The sequence below is a fragment of the Ursus arctos genome, unplaced genomic scaffold (assembly GCF_023065955.2).
Source record: "Ursus arctos isolate Adak ecotype North America unplaced genomic scaffold, UrsArc2.0 scaffold_12, whole genome shotgun sequence".
NCBI lineage: Eukaryota > Metazoa > Chordata > Mammalia > Carnivora > Ursidae > Ursus > Ursus arctos.
This window is the reverse complement of record NW_026622786.1, coordinates 3,136,315-3,151,996: the sequence shown is the minus strand read 5'-3', so window position 1 is coordinate 3,151,996 and position 15,682 is coordinate 3,136,315. Positions and strand designations below refer to the sequence as shown.

Here is a 15,682-nt window from a genome sequence, read left to right as displayed (position 1 = left end):
TGCATACATTTCCTCTGAAATCCACCAGATCTATATGTAAATCCTAGTTCTGTCACTTTCTTGCTGTGTGACTTTGGGCAAGTTATTTAACTTCTCTGTGCCTTAGCAGGGACTTCATCTGATAGTCACTGTGGTATCCTCAGCAACTTCAACAGTACCTAAATATCTTGGCTGAATTGATAAATATTTTTATTAACACAGGAATAAATATTTCAGATGAATTAATCTAGAAATAGGTATAAGAATATCTACCTATCTTACTGAACAGTTATGAGTATTAAGTGAGGTGATATATAAAGTACTTAGTATAACTCGTGGTAGGGTCTCACTATTAAACAGTAAAGTTTTCTTCCCTTCCCAGCCAGGTCAGAAGTTATAACAGAAGAGTCATGGCAAAGATTAAAATGGGCTAAGAGGGATGCCTGGTGGCTCAGTCGTTAAGCATCTGCCTTTGGCTCAGGTCATGATCCCAGCGTTCTGGGATCGAGCCCTGCATCGGGCTCCCTGATCAGTGGGAAGCCTGCTTCTCCCTCTCCCACTCCCCCTGCTTGTATTCCCTCTCTCGCTGCCCCTCTCTCTGTCAAATAAATAAATAAAATCTTTAAAAAAATAAATAAGTAAAATTTAAAAAATGGGCTAAGAATTACAGAAGCCAAGCATTGGAAAATGTTTACTACTAAGGCCCTAGTCATAAAATCTAGGAATATTTCACCTTGGCAGATGAAATTAAATAACAGACTCTTGTAGTAGGTACATAATAAATGTTACTTGATCCAGATAACGCTACTGTGAGTGTTCAGGTATCTGTTATTACCAGATAAAAGCCTGGCAGAATAGGAAAAGTGAAAGAAAAAGAAAGGAAAGGAAAACAGAAGGGAAAAGAAGTGAGACCGAGTCACATCTTAAATATAACAGACTATATATTTAAAAACCAAATATAAAGGATTTTTAGAAGGCTATTTAATTCTCTAAAAACTTCCCATTAGCAAAAACACTCTATTGATTCACAATATTTACTGACCTTTTTTGGTAATAAGATCTGTGTAAGTAAATTGTTCTTAACTGCTGACAGGGTAAATAAGCTTGAAAGATTTGGGTCCAAAACTCTCCTCCTCCCTTTACTCCAAAAAGACTGATGGGGCCTTTGAGGCTACCTCAGACTCAACCACATCAGCCTATAACTGCCTATAACCACATCAACCTATCTACATGCAGAGGAAAAGATATTTCATTTTCAAAACTGGGAGTCAGAGAGCATATGCAATTAAATCCCAAATCTGAAGGAGCTTTTTCCTTGCCTATGAGGAACTGAACGTCAGAAGGTAGCGCTAAGGAACGCAGCTCACTGTTGCATTATGAGCCCGACAGTATACACATTCAGTGTCTGAAGATAAGGAAAACCTATGAGAACTGAAACAGCTTGTGGCTAAACCTCATCATAATGTGGTCTTCAACTTCCCATTTCCCTTCCCAGGCATCTCCTCTGTGTTTTTAACCACTTGACCCACGTCCTCTTAAGCAACAGGATATAAAAGAGCACTGGCCAACAGTCAAAAGAATGGGCTCTACACCAAGTTCTACTAACTTAGGTAGTGTGCAGACTTAAACCGGTCACTTAAACCATGTATCCAGTATTAACTGCGAATGTTGGGCTAGACTCAGTGCCCTGCAAAGGCTTCTACCAAGGTATCCCTTTGGAGAGCAGATGCATTAGAAACCAGCCAAACCCAGCTCTTTCACTGCTACAACCCAGATAGAGAACACGTGCCCTGTTATTATCCACCCCTCCTAAAAGCAGTTACCAAATTCGACTTACTTTTCCTCAAATCACTGGAATCTTTTTCTCTCTCCATTACCATCACCCCCGTAGAGACTCCTTTCCCCGGGACTATTAGAACAGCTCTACCTGGTCTCTCCTCTTCCACTTTACACTGCGTAGGTGAAATCCACTTTCCTAAAATACTCATTTACACATAAAATTCTGTGCCCGGGGATTTTTCACTGCAAGTATAAACCAAATTCCTCTGCCTGAGATTTAAGGCCCTCTCCAATTTACCTAACTCTCCAACTTCGTTGATCTTGTTGCTTGTCTACTTGCTCTGCCCTCAAAACAAGGCAGGCTTACTTCACTGTTCTCAGGCCTTAAAGGCCTTCTGAGTGCTCACTGTTCTCACGCCTTGCCCTCTAAACTTACCCAGTCTTCTCTCTTCTCTAAGGTCTAGATTAGCCGAAGTATAAAATTTCCCCCTACCCACTCCCTCTAAACTCCTATATAATTCCTAGGAGCACCTGGCAGGCTCAGTTGGTAGACCATGCGACTCTTGATCTCAGGGTCGTGAGTTCAAGTCCCACACAGGCACTAGAGCTTACTTAAAAAAAAAAAAAAATCTACGTTATTCTGTACAACTGTACTCCTCACTTGACACTTAGTACCCATGACTTCGTATCATTTCTTATCTTTTTATGCAAATAATTCAGTCTTCACAACTAATTATTAAGTTCTTCATGACTTTAACTCTTTGTTTACTGAAGCCTAACTTTTCAGAGAGCAAATATTCTACAAAACGTTTGCTGTTGAGAGTAACTACTACCTTGGACAAGTCAAATTTTCTGTGCCTCATTTTCCTTACCTAGAAAATGATGACAATATGTAAATTTCCTTTCAGTTCTGAAACCTTTATGAAGGTAATACAACTACTCTGTAGTTGTATTTGTTTCTCACATTTCTTTTTTTCTGCATATGTATTTATGTATATGTAACTATTTCCCATTTAACACAGAATGTAAATTCCCAAGGGGCCAGTTCTCCTACTACTTTTTTAGTTTATTTGCTGGGTAACACTTAGCATCTCCTTAGAGCAGGTTGTTCAAATTCTGGTACACAGCAGGAATTCAGTAGAAAGGAATTTATAGTCTCAAGCTGGCAGCAAACATCAAGAGAAATTTGCGTAGATGATTTTTTATCTTAATTTCCACAATGAACTAGCATATTACCAAAAACTTCAAAAATGATGAGAGAGAGAAGGAATTTAATGTTGTTAAAATGAGAGGTCACCTTGTGCCAAATAGCTAGGAATTTATTTTAGGCAACCAAAGAAACCAGGATGCAGCAAAAATTAAGTCTAACAGTCGAATTCTATTTTCAGGATTCTGAGGACTATGGGAAGTCTCTATCCCTAGTCATCAAACACGGACCAAGTATTCTTCATGTCAGGTAATTTTGTCCTTAATACTGATGGAAAATTTCAGAAAATGAATAGTCTAACACACGGACGGGTAAGCTCTTAGTTCAAAGACAACGAAAGCAAATACAAAGGAATTCATAAAAGCAGGTAAGTTTTTAAAATAGATAAAAACTTGCTGTCTAAAATATTTTTGTTAGCAGCATATTTTCCCATTGTCTTTCTCAGTTCTTCACATGAGAATATCTTCATGTAAAGACCAAGACTTACTCATATTAAAGGCTTAGAGTTAACAACGATTCAAAAGACAACAGACCAACTCATTTAAAATAACCCTGACTTTTCAAAGAACTATTTTAGAACACAAAACTGGTATTTTTAAGGCTGAATTCTATATATGATATTTTCCAAGCAGGTATGTGGCCTGGATACAAGTTTGATATAGTTAAGGTACAAGGGTCATAAAGACTTCTAAGCCAGGTTTTGAAGGATGACAGGAAACAGAGCCTCTTTAAATGTTTCTACCTACCCCCGTTTTTCCATTCCTGTTCCCCAATCCTATTCCACAGTATCTGCTAACTCCCACTATCTCTTTGTTTTTTTGCTCTCCACCCTCCCCACCTCCCCAGGGCTCCCTTAACCTAAGAACTGTTTGGAGAACCATGAAGTTAGAGTCTGGTTCCAGGAGCTAGGGCTCATACCCTCTTTCCTGTTAAGTCTCCAAATAAAATCAAGGACCCCAGGTAATTTTCTCTTCCATGGTTTTTCCCCACCACCAGATCTCCCTTATCAAGACTTAGAGAGGACATAAAGGGATGGCAGGAAGTGTGGGGTAGGGGGTCATTTATTCAAAGAAACTGTATGCTCCTTAAAGCCAACTCAATCAATTGTATGTAGCTATTGACAGCAAAAGTTTTCATCACAGGCTTATTTCCCACAGTGCACTTTGGCCTACAATCTTTACACACTCCCCAACAACCTTTCTCAATATATACTAAATATGTGCTGAGAAATACAAACATTTTATAAAAAACTTGAGCTTAAGATAACTACAAAAAAAAAAAAAAACTGGTTGCAAATTGAAGTACAGAAATGCATTTTAGAACTATAAATGGATTTGGGATTATCCACTTCAAAAAGGTCCATGATAATGTTCTGCAGAATACCAAGAGAAAATCAAAACTGGATGTATAAGGTTTGTATAAAGTTTAACCATACAAAACTGCCAATATTTGACTGCTTTTACCTACAAAATTGCAATTTCATATAGTTTCACTTAATATTTAATTTCTACTTGTCAGGGAGGGAAGAGCTTCTGTGAGACCGAAATGATGTTATATTGGGACTATACCATCTAGAATTAAACGCTTCAAAATATTCTAATGAGATACAATCTGGTTTCAGTAAAAAACACAAGTGTTAAAAGTATACGTACATACATATATACGTATGTACAAATGTGTATATTAGGCTTTCTTCTTTAGGGGCCAAAGAATTCCTAGTTCTCAGCAGTGTTTATGAAGTGAACAGAGAGGCTGTTTTTTCTCAACGCCAGTATCCCATCTCCAGGGAGGGTGTCAAGACCTTGATGACAACAGCAGAATATGATAGCCAGTGAAATGAGTCTGGCCACAGGAGCACACTGCCTCACAAATGCCATCAGGATCAATCCCCAGGAGTTTCCTCATTGGATGATATCACCAATCAATTCCCATTTCATTTCTCGGGGAATGTTTGCTCATCTCCTGCAGGAAGTTAGTCTTGACTGTTCTTGCCAATTACGTGCATTTTATTTAATTTTCATTGTTGAGTGTTTCTTTATAAGCTCTATTTTCATGGGGCTAGTATCATGCTCAAAATTAAACTAACAATTCATCAACACAAAGGACTGTCTTTATTTTTTAAATCATTCATTAATTAACCATTTAGTCACTAATCCCTACCATGTATAAGTTACTGTGGCAAGCCCCAGGAGAGACACGAAGATAAAAGAAACTTCTCTGCTGTCAAGGAGCTCATAGTGTAGTAGAAATGGCATGCCAAGGGCACAAATAAACGAAAATACCAAAATATACAACTATGACAAGTATGAATAAAATGACAGGAGAATTCAGAAGTGGGAAAGACCATACTGTGTTGGAGGGAAAAAAAAATTAGGAAAGTTTTTGTGGAATATTTGGTTTAAACTGGGACTTTGATAGGTAGGATATTTTCTACCAGGACAAGTGAAAAGGGCAATGGAGGTAAGAGGCTTAAAGATTAGATGATTAAGTGAATTAGATCTACATGCAGACACATCTGAAAAACAATACTGAGGAAAAAACTGCAATAGGATACACACAGTACAATTCTATTTATGTTAAGATTTCAAAACTGTATGTTGTTTGTGTATATGTAATACGTAAAAAAAAAAAAGTATTAAACATGAAATTGAATGAAAGATAGCAAATCAGCCCAGTAGTCTTTTCCCAAGAAAGAGGAAAGGGGAAAGGATCCAGAGTAGGACTTAGCTATATCTAACATTATATCTTAAACAGAGTAAGAGATCTAAGACAAATATGACAAAATGTTAATATCCATTAAATTTCAGTTATGGGCTCAAAAATGTCTTGGATTTTTTTCCCCTGAAGTTTTCTAAATATTCAAAATCTCATTATTCAAAATTTTACAATTAAGAAAGGGCCAGGTGACTGGAAAAACAGTGGAATCATTAACCCAAAAATAATACTCAGGAGTAAGATGGTTTCCCTAAACTTTCAGAGAACACTTGATTAGTTCGGCTCTCAACTGAACAGCGTGCTTCATATTCCTCAGAGCGTGCACAGAAGGCACTCAGAACAGGGTGAGGTGAAGGCTGACAGATATGGACAAGAAGGATGTTTTTATTGCCATCCAAAATCAGATATCTGAGGGGAATGACGACCATGATCCCACACAACATAAATGCCAGTGTAACCAAGTCATCTCCCCCTCAAAAAAAACCAAGGAAACTTCCAGTTACATAGGAATTCAGATAAAGACTCACTGTGAGTAGTTATTCTGTGCCTCCTCTCTCCCCTCCTCTCCCCCAAACACTCACAAACAAAAACAAAATGTACCCTTGCCCACTTGAGAAAGAATTAAGAATTGGCAATTCTGCTAAAGTGGACAGTTTCCAAACCAAGGCCTGTCTCTGGAGAAGATGTGGACAAAGCCCAGAGAAAAGAATAAAGAAATCACAACTCAGTTAAGTTTTGAGGAAGACTTATCAATGGAAGGTAGCCATCCTTCCACATCCCCTTGCATCCCAACTTTCCCCAGGGGAGTCTAAGGACCTCTAAGATATCCTTCTATCCTGTTCTTCTCCAGCAAAATGACTAAAATACAAAACCCCAACTCTAAGTTAGCACTTTAAACCCAAACAATTTCCCTTCACAAAAACCCAATGAAGGGGCCCCTGGCTGGCTCATCGGTAGAGCAAGCAACTCTTGATCTGGCCGTCACGAGTTGAGGCCCCACGTTGCACCCAGAGCTTGCTTAAAAAAAAAATAATAATAAAAACCCAATAAAATTAAAAACACAGGAAAGGAAGATTTAGAATACAAGTGTAATGACAAATCTTGTCTCTTTAGATAAATATCCTTTTTGTGGGTAACCAATTTATCCAAGCCTATTTCTTCTACTGAAGTTTCATTGGCACAATTTAAAATTAAGTTTAAAAGAAAAGAACTTGAACAGAACTTATCAAAAGAGATAATTACATCTGCACACTCAATAAAACAAATACCTTGACAATTTTCTACATCCGCATCATTACAGATGAATAATACTAACATCCTATTCATTCCACTCCAGAGCACCCAACTACCTCAGGTCCCAAGTCCCTACTCCCCGAGGTACTCTCGGGGCAGATCTTCCTCAGTCAGACCCGGGAATATGCCGCTGTTCACTTCAGACTGGTAAAAATGACAAGGAGATGGAATGTCTCCTAGCACAATGAAGGGTGGCAGGATGTAACGAACACACACCGGGATGGGACATGAGAGGATCAAGAGGTGAAATGACATTTATTAATCTCCAACCACATTATAGCCATTGGAGACTGAATTCCAGACCAAGCTATCACAAAACTACTTCTGTGATCCTGAGTAAATCTCAGCTATGCCCTTTGAAAATGAATGGGAGACGAAGAAACAGTCCCTGTAGTTCTCTGATTCCATGAGTCTACAAACACAATCACTCAACAAGAAATGCGTTACTGTTACGCATAATAAACGTATTTAAAAAGCCCTTTGCTCTGTTCCTCTCCAGTGTACCCCTACACCACTGCCGAAATAATCTTTCTACAACATGAAACTTACTTTTCCACCCGATGCTTAAAAACTGAAATGCTCATCACACCGCACCACAAGCTAAAGCTGTCCCTGATCAGCCTTGCCTAGTCTCCAGCCTCACCCCTGCCCCCCAACCCTGTACTCCAGCACAATCATTACTTAAAAGTTACCTGAAGAAGTCTGGCTGTTTCGCTCCTTTAAGTTTTTGTTCATGTTGTTTTCTCAGCCTGGAGTGTACTTCTCCCTGTCTTCTGTAGGGCACACCCTTAACTCATCTTTCAAGACTCATCTCAAATGTCACCTCCTCTGGGAGGCACTTTCCAACCTCTGCGTGCCCAAGGCAGACTGACCTTCAGGCCCCCACTATCCCCCCTACATACTTCTATCGCAACAGTACCACGCTTCATGACATCTATACATTAATGCGTCTGTCTCCTCCCTCCGGACCCATAACTCCTTGTAGGCAGAGACCTTGTCTGACTCATCTGTTTCCTCGGTGCCTAAGACGGTGCTTACAAGGTAAGAGACATTCAAGGGAGGTTTGCTGGCATTAGAAGGAAAGGAACAGAAAACATGAAAGGACAAGGAAGAAGTCAATTCAGATGGCCCGAAGAGTGCAGAATAGTGTTTATCACTACCACTATCCCTGGCCTTCTGCTCTTTCCCTGAACTCTAGTCTTCAGAGAGCGTATTCATTCTCTTGGCTCCAGCTACCACGTCCATGCCGACGAACTGCAAACCCACACTTCCAAAGGTTATGAACCTCCGCCTCTACTCTCCACCAGCTTCTGGTTCATCTCTAACAAATGCATCCGCTTTCTCTTGGGTGTTTCAATCCCACTTCATCTATTCAATACCTCCCAAACTGAACTCATCAAATTCCCCTAAAAAATGAGGAAACCTTCCTAACTTCCTTATCTCTGCGTCTCAGAAACCCAAGCTTAAAACGTCATAGTCATACTTGATGGATCGCTCTCCTTCATCTGCTGCATCCAGTCCTCACTGACTTGAATTTTTCCTTCACAATCTCCTTTTCCCTCCTTCTCTCCTTATCCCACCCCCCTACAACTCTAGTTCAGGTCTCATCACCTCATACACCCTGGGAGCCAATCCCCCTTCCCTTCTGGCCCACCCGTTTCCTACTTTCATCAAATTACTATCCTCCTCAAAAATCCACAGTGGTTCACTATCATTTAAAATCTCAACGTATGAGCCTACTTTGAAGACCCCTCGAAAACACAGCTCCAAACCAACCTAACCATCAGTTTCACTACTATTCACTGCTACTCAGGTCAGTCTGATCGCTGGCCCAAGAACACCCAAACCTGGTCCAGGCTTTTGCTTGATCCCTCTCAGCTCCAAAATGAAATGATTTTGTTGTTGTTGTTATTTGCTTCATCTTCACCCCTTGTACCTACTACAATTTTGTGGGTTTTTTTAAAATCTGGAATAAGTTACAATTCCTCTGTGAGAGCATTCATAACTACCTGAGTGCTCTTCTTCCCAAATACATATGGTATGAGGTCTATACTATGCAATCAATAATACAATTTCTCATTTTCTTTGTTTTATTTGTCTGGTATAATAGAGGTTCAGTAGGTATTAACTCCTTCCTCTACTCCTTACTCCCAACTAGACTGTAAACTCTTCAAGGGCACAAAATCGCCATTTTTCCTAATCCTCCACAGTGCCTAGCATAAAACTGAACTCAAAGCAGGTTACCAAAAATAATAGTTCAGTAATTTTTCCTTTCCAAAACTATTTCTTAGAGAAATAAAAAGATGACACATAATCCTAAAAGACACAGTTGAAAATAATCCTGAACTAAACTGTATAAATCAAGATTCCTGACTTCCACCTCTAATTTCCACTCAAAAATACTACAGTCTCCTGACTCAAGAGGTAAATAATAATCCTGTGCTCATGACATCATAAGCACATAGTTTGGTAATGACTGTGAGAAGGTAGGGGGCTAGGCAGGGATGAAAGAAGGCAAGTCAACTGAAAGAACAAGGCTGGAAGAACAAGCGTGGGATCCTTTGTTTATGACATGTGAACACTGCACCCCATTCCTTTTTTTTTTTCCTTTAATTGGCCATATTTTCGAACAACTGTACTTCAGGAGGAAAAACCTGACAGTTTTTTAGCAGAGCTATTATCTGGAAGAGCTTCTACAAAGCCCAGGTCCTTTGAAAAAGCCACCTTCAGCTTCAACAATGCAACATAACACAATAGGATTCCTCCAGATACTGTGAGTAAAGACTCACTCTGACTACAACCCAGGCATCATCTATAAATCGCTCAGGCATAAGGCAGACAGCTTAAGTGGTCACACTGGACCTGCACAGATTTTGAAAAGAAATTGGTCTTCGTTAACATACTCCTATAATCCAGTCTTAATTATCCATAAATGGATTATCCAATTTACAGGATTTCTGAGGTGTAATCTTTAAACCAAGTTTGACTGTTCCTCACCATCAGTATACCCTCCTCACCATCAGGTAATATAGGCTTAGAAATGCAAATTCATTTCAACATTAGTATGATCATCACAACATTAAAATAAATCTGGCTTAAAAAATAATGCATTTTCAAACCAAGAAATTTTCACATTAAATTCTGAATTACTTATACTACTGCAGCCTACAATAGCAGAGATAACTAAAAATTAAATGCACTTAAAACACGATACTGGCCTTACCATAAGCTCTTGAGGATAATCCAGCAATAGTCCACAGGCCCACAGTACAATGTGAGATAGGCACAAACAGAGCTCAGCATAGTGAGTAAGGTGTGTGAATACAAAAACTCTACAAGGAATCTGATGTCTCCTGGATGATCCCCTTTAGGCCAAGATGGTCCAGAAGAGAAACCAAAGAGTTACAATGAACCGGTGCCTGCCTGACTCCTTGCCCATGAGTTCCTGGACCAGAAGGCTCAATACTTATTAAATCCATCCTTTGTTCAAGGACCTACAATGACTCTATTGACCCTTCCATCAACACCCAACAGAGTCTGGCCTCTGAGTCCCCTCCACCCTCTTGCCCGCTCTACCCATGACTTGACCACCCACATTCTCTCCAGTCCCTCTCGTTTATTCCCCCAACAAACACAACTTAGTCATTCATACCGTCACTGCACACTGTACATTCTCTACTTTCTGCCTGGAAGATCTTTTCTTTTCGTTTACTCTTAACACAGAATAGCTATTTCATTTACTTGAATGCTCACATATATTTCATAGATAAGGATGGACAAGTAAATTGTCCAAGATCACATAGTCAAGATTTGAACCAAGTTCTATCTAACTCCAGTGGCCATGCCTCTTTATGACTCTAATCCACAGCCTCCAGGTCCATTTCAAATTTCGCTGATTCAGAAATCTTCCCTAATTAATTTCACAGACTCTGTTACTTCAAGTTTTCTAGCCTTTACATACTCCATTTGTAGCACATTAAACTTGGCTTTATGTTGTGTCCTAAATGTTAAAGCTTATAACAGTGTGCCTTCCCATTTATACACACCAACTTCCACAACCCCACCCCTGTCCCAAGGGCAAGGACACTTGCCTTTACATCTTTTCTATCTTCCCAAAGCCTGTCACTGGAGCTTGGAGACAGCATTATCCACAAAAGTGCTCAATCATTATTCAGCCACGATTCCTTACTTAAAAAAAGAAAATACAGGGGCGCCTGGGTAGCTCGGTCGGTTGACCATCTGACTCTTGGTTTCGGTCATGAGATCAAGCCCTGTGTCAGGCTCTGCACTCGGCGTGGAGTCAGCTTGAGATTCTCTCTCCCTCTCCCCATCCCACTCCCACTCATGCTCATGCTCTCTCTCTCTCTCAAATAAATAAATCTTTAAAAAACACACACAAAAAAACCTTTCTTCTACCATATTAAAAAATCAACTGAGTTCAGACATTCATAAAACTGCCCTGCATCTCTATTCCAGTTACACAGATTTTAATTATCTGAATTTATCAGGGGCTATGGAGAAGATTTCATCAGCTCCTAAGTTTCCACAGGGAGGACATTGCTGAAGCCACACTTCAAAGCACTGTCTCAGGATTTTCCCTCGATGGAATGAATGTCTGGGGTAAACGAGGAGGTGCTCCTTACAAGGAGCCTCCCAAGTATCTGCCAGGATCCTTAGTATGCTTAAGCATGCTTGAGAAGCTCGAAAACTTACAACTGGCCCTTAGTGCCCCCATAACAATCTGAAATTTTGATACTGTTATTCCATCATAATTCACTTGGTTACATATGCTGAAGCTCAAAACCCCAAACAACGCCTTCTGAGAAATGGGAATAGTGGTAGACTAGTAGGCTGCCCTAGGCTTATTCCTACTTATTCAACTGCTTTAATCCCCACTCCACCAGCCACCAAATAATAAATGTAGGGGAAGTTGATATAAATAGATATACTTTCTGCCTGGAAGCTCTTTTCTTTTCTTATACTCCTAACGAAGAATAACTTTTTCATTTGCTTGAATGCTCATACATATTTTATAAATAAGGATGGAAAAGTAAATTGTCCAAGGTCACAAAGTAAATGCCATAACCAAGATTTGACCAAGTTCTATCTAACTCCATAGGTCATTTCTCTTTATGACTCTAATCCACCACCTCCAATTTCATTTCAAATTTTGATTCCAAAATCTTCCCTAATTTATCTCATTGATATAAAGAGAATTTCCCAGACATCACTAATACTGGCATCAACCGACTCACAAATTAAAACAATTATTAATAGGTAACAGATTCTGGGAGGGTATTTCTGATTTTTAAAAATTTGATTTTACCCTCCTAATTAAATCTTTTTTCAATAGGGGTCCCCAGAAGTAGGAGATTAAGGAAGTAAAGCTTCAAGAATATTTCCAAGTTGTAGATGACCTAACTTCACCAAGTCCAACTAACAATTACCATCCATTACTGTTCAGCCTGCCTTATACAAGTCAGCAGACAGCCTTTTCTCTGGCAAAGGTTTACTTTTTTTTTTCCACAAGGGAATTTCTGGCATTAAATGAAAGGGATAAGTTAAGTCAGGCAACAACAAAAAATTAGTAATAGTTTGGAAATTATCTTCCTTCCATCTTTCCTTCCTGCTTGAATGCTTAATGCCCAAAGTGGATATCTGTTCAATTCTAAATTATTCATGTTAATGGATAATTATCGGCAGAAAGGTGCTGATAATCCAAAATGGAAAAAAAAAATCCAAAAATAATCTATCTCAGTTTTGGAAGATCTTTTCAGCATATTTACCTTCTCAATTATTCCTAGCATGAGCTAATATTTGTATTCATTTGCGATCACTAAGTCCATAGTAACTGGCCACTTACTCAGGGCGGTGCTCTGAGGCATGCCTGGTAGCTAGTGGAAATTAGAACAAGACTGGTATTCACACTCCAGATGAGCAACATCAAGTTCATTTATTTTACACTTCTGTTCAGCCTTCAAAATATCAATAGACTAGCACAGCAGGTTGGTTCCTAAACTTTAAAAGAACTGTTTAGAAAAACAATGAGGACAAAGAGTATAATTGTTTGCCTATAATGTATTCATTTGTAAATTATGCACAGCAAATGTTTAATTATAAGTCTGATTCTCCCTAGTCACCCAGCATAAGTTCCTGCTGTCCTCTCCACCCCACCAGGAATGCAGTCTGGTTCACAAGGAAAGAAATTCTCGACGTTTTTTAAAAATTTAAGATTTGCTATCTTTTTGGACTAGCCTTACCACTACTTCTTGTCCTTTTCCACCTTAGAAATAGATTCTGAAAGACAAAGGGACCCAACTTCCTCAAGGACCTCCTAAATATACAGTATGACAAGCCAAAGACTGAAAAATTACCAGCTTCTGGTTGTTCTAAAAAGCATTTTACATAGTTATAAAAATACGAGGAAAATAAAAGTAAAAAGTCCTAATTCTTGCTTTTGCATTTATGAAAAGGAAACCCCCTGAAGAGTGTGGGGGAAACTCTCTTACATCTAATTCCATCAGTCCACTTCTTTCAACTTAATTTCTATTCTGTATTGTGTCCACAGGAACCACCTAGGTTAGACTACCTAGACGAGAGGGAGGAGGGGGGAGGGAGACGGAGGGAGACGGAGAAAGACTCAGAAAGACTCAGGGAGACTCAGACTCAGAGCTCTGGTCCTTGTGAGCCGACAAGCTAAAAATACGCCGGCCCAGTAAACAAATCCCATTCCATCCCGACCGGAGCCACACCGTTAACCTAGTAATTATGAGAAGAGGAGTGAGATCACGCAGCCCCCGGCTTACTCATCATCAGCTTCTAAAGTTTCCATCGGCTCATGGCAACTTTTCTTTTTTCTAAAGTTCATAAGCCTGCCCTAGAATCAACCTCTCTCTCTCTCTCTCTCTCTCTCTCTCTCTCACACACACACACACACACACACACACACACACACACTTCTTTTTCGCTCCCTTCCTCCATTACTGGACGCACCTCTGTTTGGCTACCTACAAGCTTGTTTTCTTTTCGTTGTACTTTTATACTGAGACTTTACAATGAACTTCATCCTACTAAGGCGGTAGAACAGGGGGTAGCCTACACTCTTAACCACCTTAAAACTCCACCATCCCTCCCCGAAAGTCTCGCTGACAAGGGAGGGGGGGGGACCGTCCAAACTGCCCAGCACAGCTTAGGAAGGGAGGACGGGAACGGGGGTGGGGGCTAGGAACGCGGGACGCAGGTGAAAGGGAGGAGTAACGGGGAAAAGGTTGGGACGAAGCAAGGCGCAGCCGGGGCGAGGAGGGGGTGCCGGGAGGCGGTGGCTCCGGGTGAAATATAATCAGAAAGGAGAAGGGGGACAGTGGAGATCAGAGGGTCAGAGTTTGGGAGTCTGAACAGGCGGGAGGGGCGGGAGCAGACGGGGGGAGGGTGACAGGGCAGGGGGCTCCGTTACCCTCGCGGCTCCCGGGGCAAGGCCCTAGGCCGGGGCGGAGCGCGGGGCCCGGCCGCCTCTCCTCATTCCTCGGCTGTGACCCCGGGGTCCGGGTGGCCCCTCCCCCGACGACGATGGAGGCGGAGGCGGTGGCGGAGTCTGCGACCGCGGCTGTTGCTCCGCACGGGATCAGGAGCTGGAGCCAGACGGCACTGATCAGGACTGGCCTCCCCCAGTGGCTTTTTGCCTGCTCCACACCCCGTAGCCACTCCGACTCCGGCGGCTGGTTCGGGATCGGTGGCTTTCGGCCGTCCGGCCGGAAACTAGCGCCAGTTTCCGGCCGGAGCGGGTTGGTGGTGACACCCAAGCCGCCCCCAGGCCTCCTCCGGCCAGGCCCGGCCCCGCCCCACCCCACCCCGCCCCGCCCCGCCCCGTAGGAGCCCCGCCCCGTAGCAGCCCCGCCTTCAGCGCCGCTCCTCTGGCTGCGGCCAGTTTGGCGCCTGCCCAGCGCGTGACCCCGTGTTTTCCTGGCCAGTGTTCTTAAGCCCTGTGATCTGCAGAGTCCTTGAACCGGAGCTGGAGGGGTACAGAGTGGGCTCTTGAGACTTTGAGGTAGAGTCAGTTGGCTACAGCTCTTTGGGAAGAAGCAGAAAGAGGCGGGTGGTTCTGGAAAGGTGAGAGGGGTGAAAATACTTTCGAATGAGAAGACTGAAATTCTAGTTACTCTTCGCGGTCATTCTGGACTGACCAGAGGAAAATTAACAATTCTTCTTCCAGACCAAGTCTCCACCCAGTTTTGCAGTCTTCTTCCGTCACTCGTGAAGTGAACATACCCTTCTCTGTCGACACTTAATACTTGCCTAATGATGACATGTCTGCCTTAGTCCAATCAAAAAAAGTTGTCTCGCTGTTTTTATTAATGCCTTTTAACAGCATTACAGCATTATTCAATGCAAATATTTATTGAGTCCCTACTATGTGCAAGATACTATGCTCACTGATATTGGGGACACAGAAATGAGTAAGACATAATTCCGGGCATCGAGGAGCTTACACTTTAGTAAAATACATGAAACTATGTTAAATAAAACAGAACTCACATGTGTGCTATGTAACAATGGGCTATGGCTATGAGAACATAAACTTCAGCATATAGCAGACCTTCTATATCTATTGAATGAACAAACAAATATTAGGAGAATGTGGACTATTTCTAGTAAGAAGAGCCATTTAATCCATACCTCTTTATGACCAACACAAAATGGGGCCAGCCCCTG

General features: G+C 41.3%; 1 protein-coding gene across 3 annotated transcripts in view; it reads right to left on the bottom strand.

The window, feature by feature from the left end:
• OTUD7B (OTU deubiquitinase 7B) overlaps positions 1-14,764 on the bottom strand; it is a 54,618-nt gene extending 39,854 nt beyond the window's left edge. Inside the window, exon 1 of one of the 3 annotated variants that reach the window (XM_026486606.4) lies at positions 14,427-14,764. The gene's annotated coding sequence lies outside the window, so the exon portion shown is untranslated. The remainder of the gene's footprint in view (positions 1-14,426) is intronic. The other 2 variants (XM_057310308.1, XM_026486605.4) reach the window with 2 other exon arrangements.
• Between the last annotated feature and the right edge of the window lie 918 nt (positions 14,765-15,682).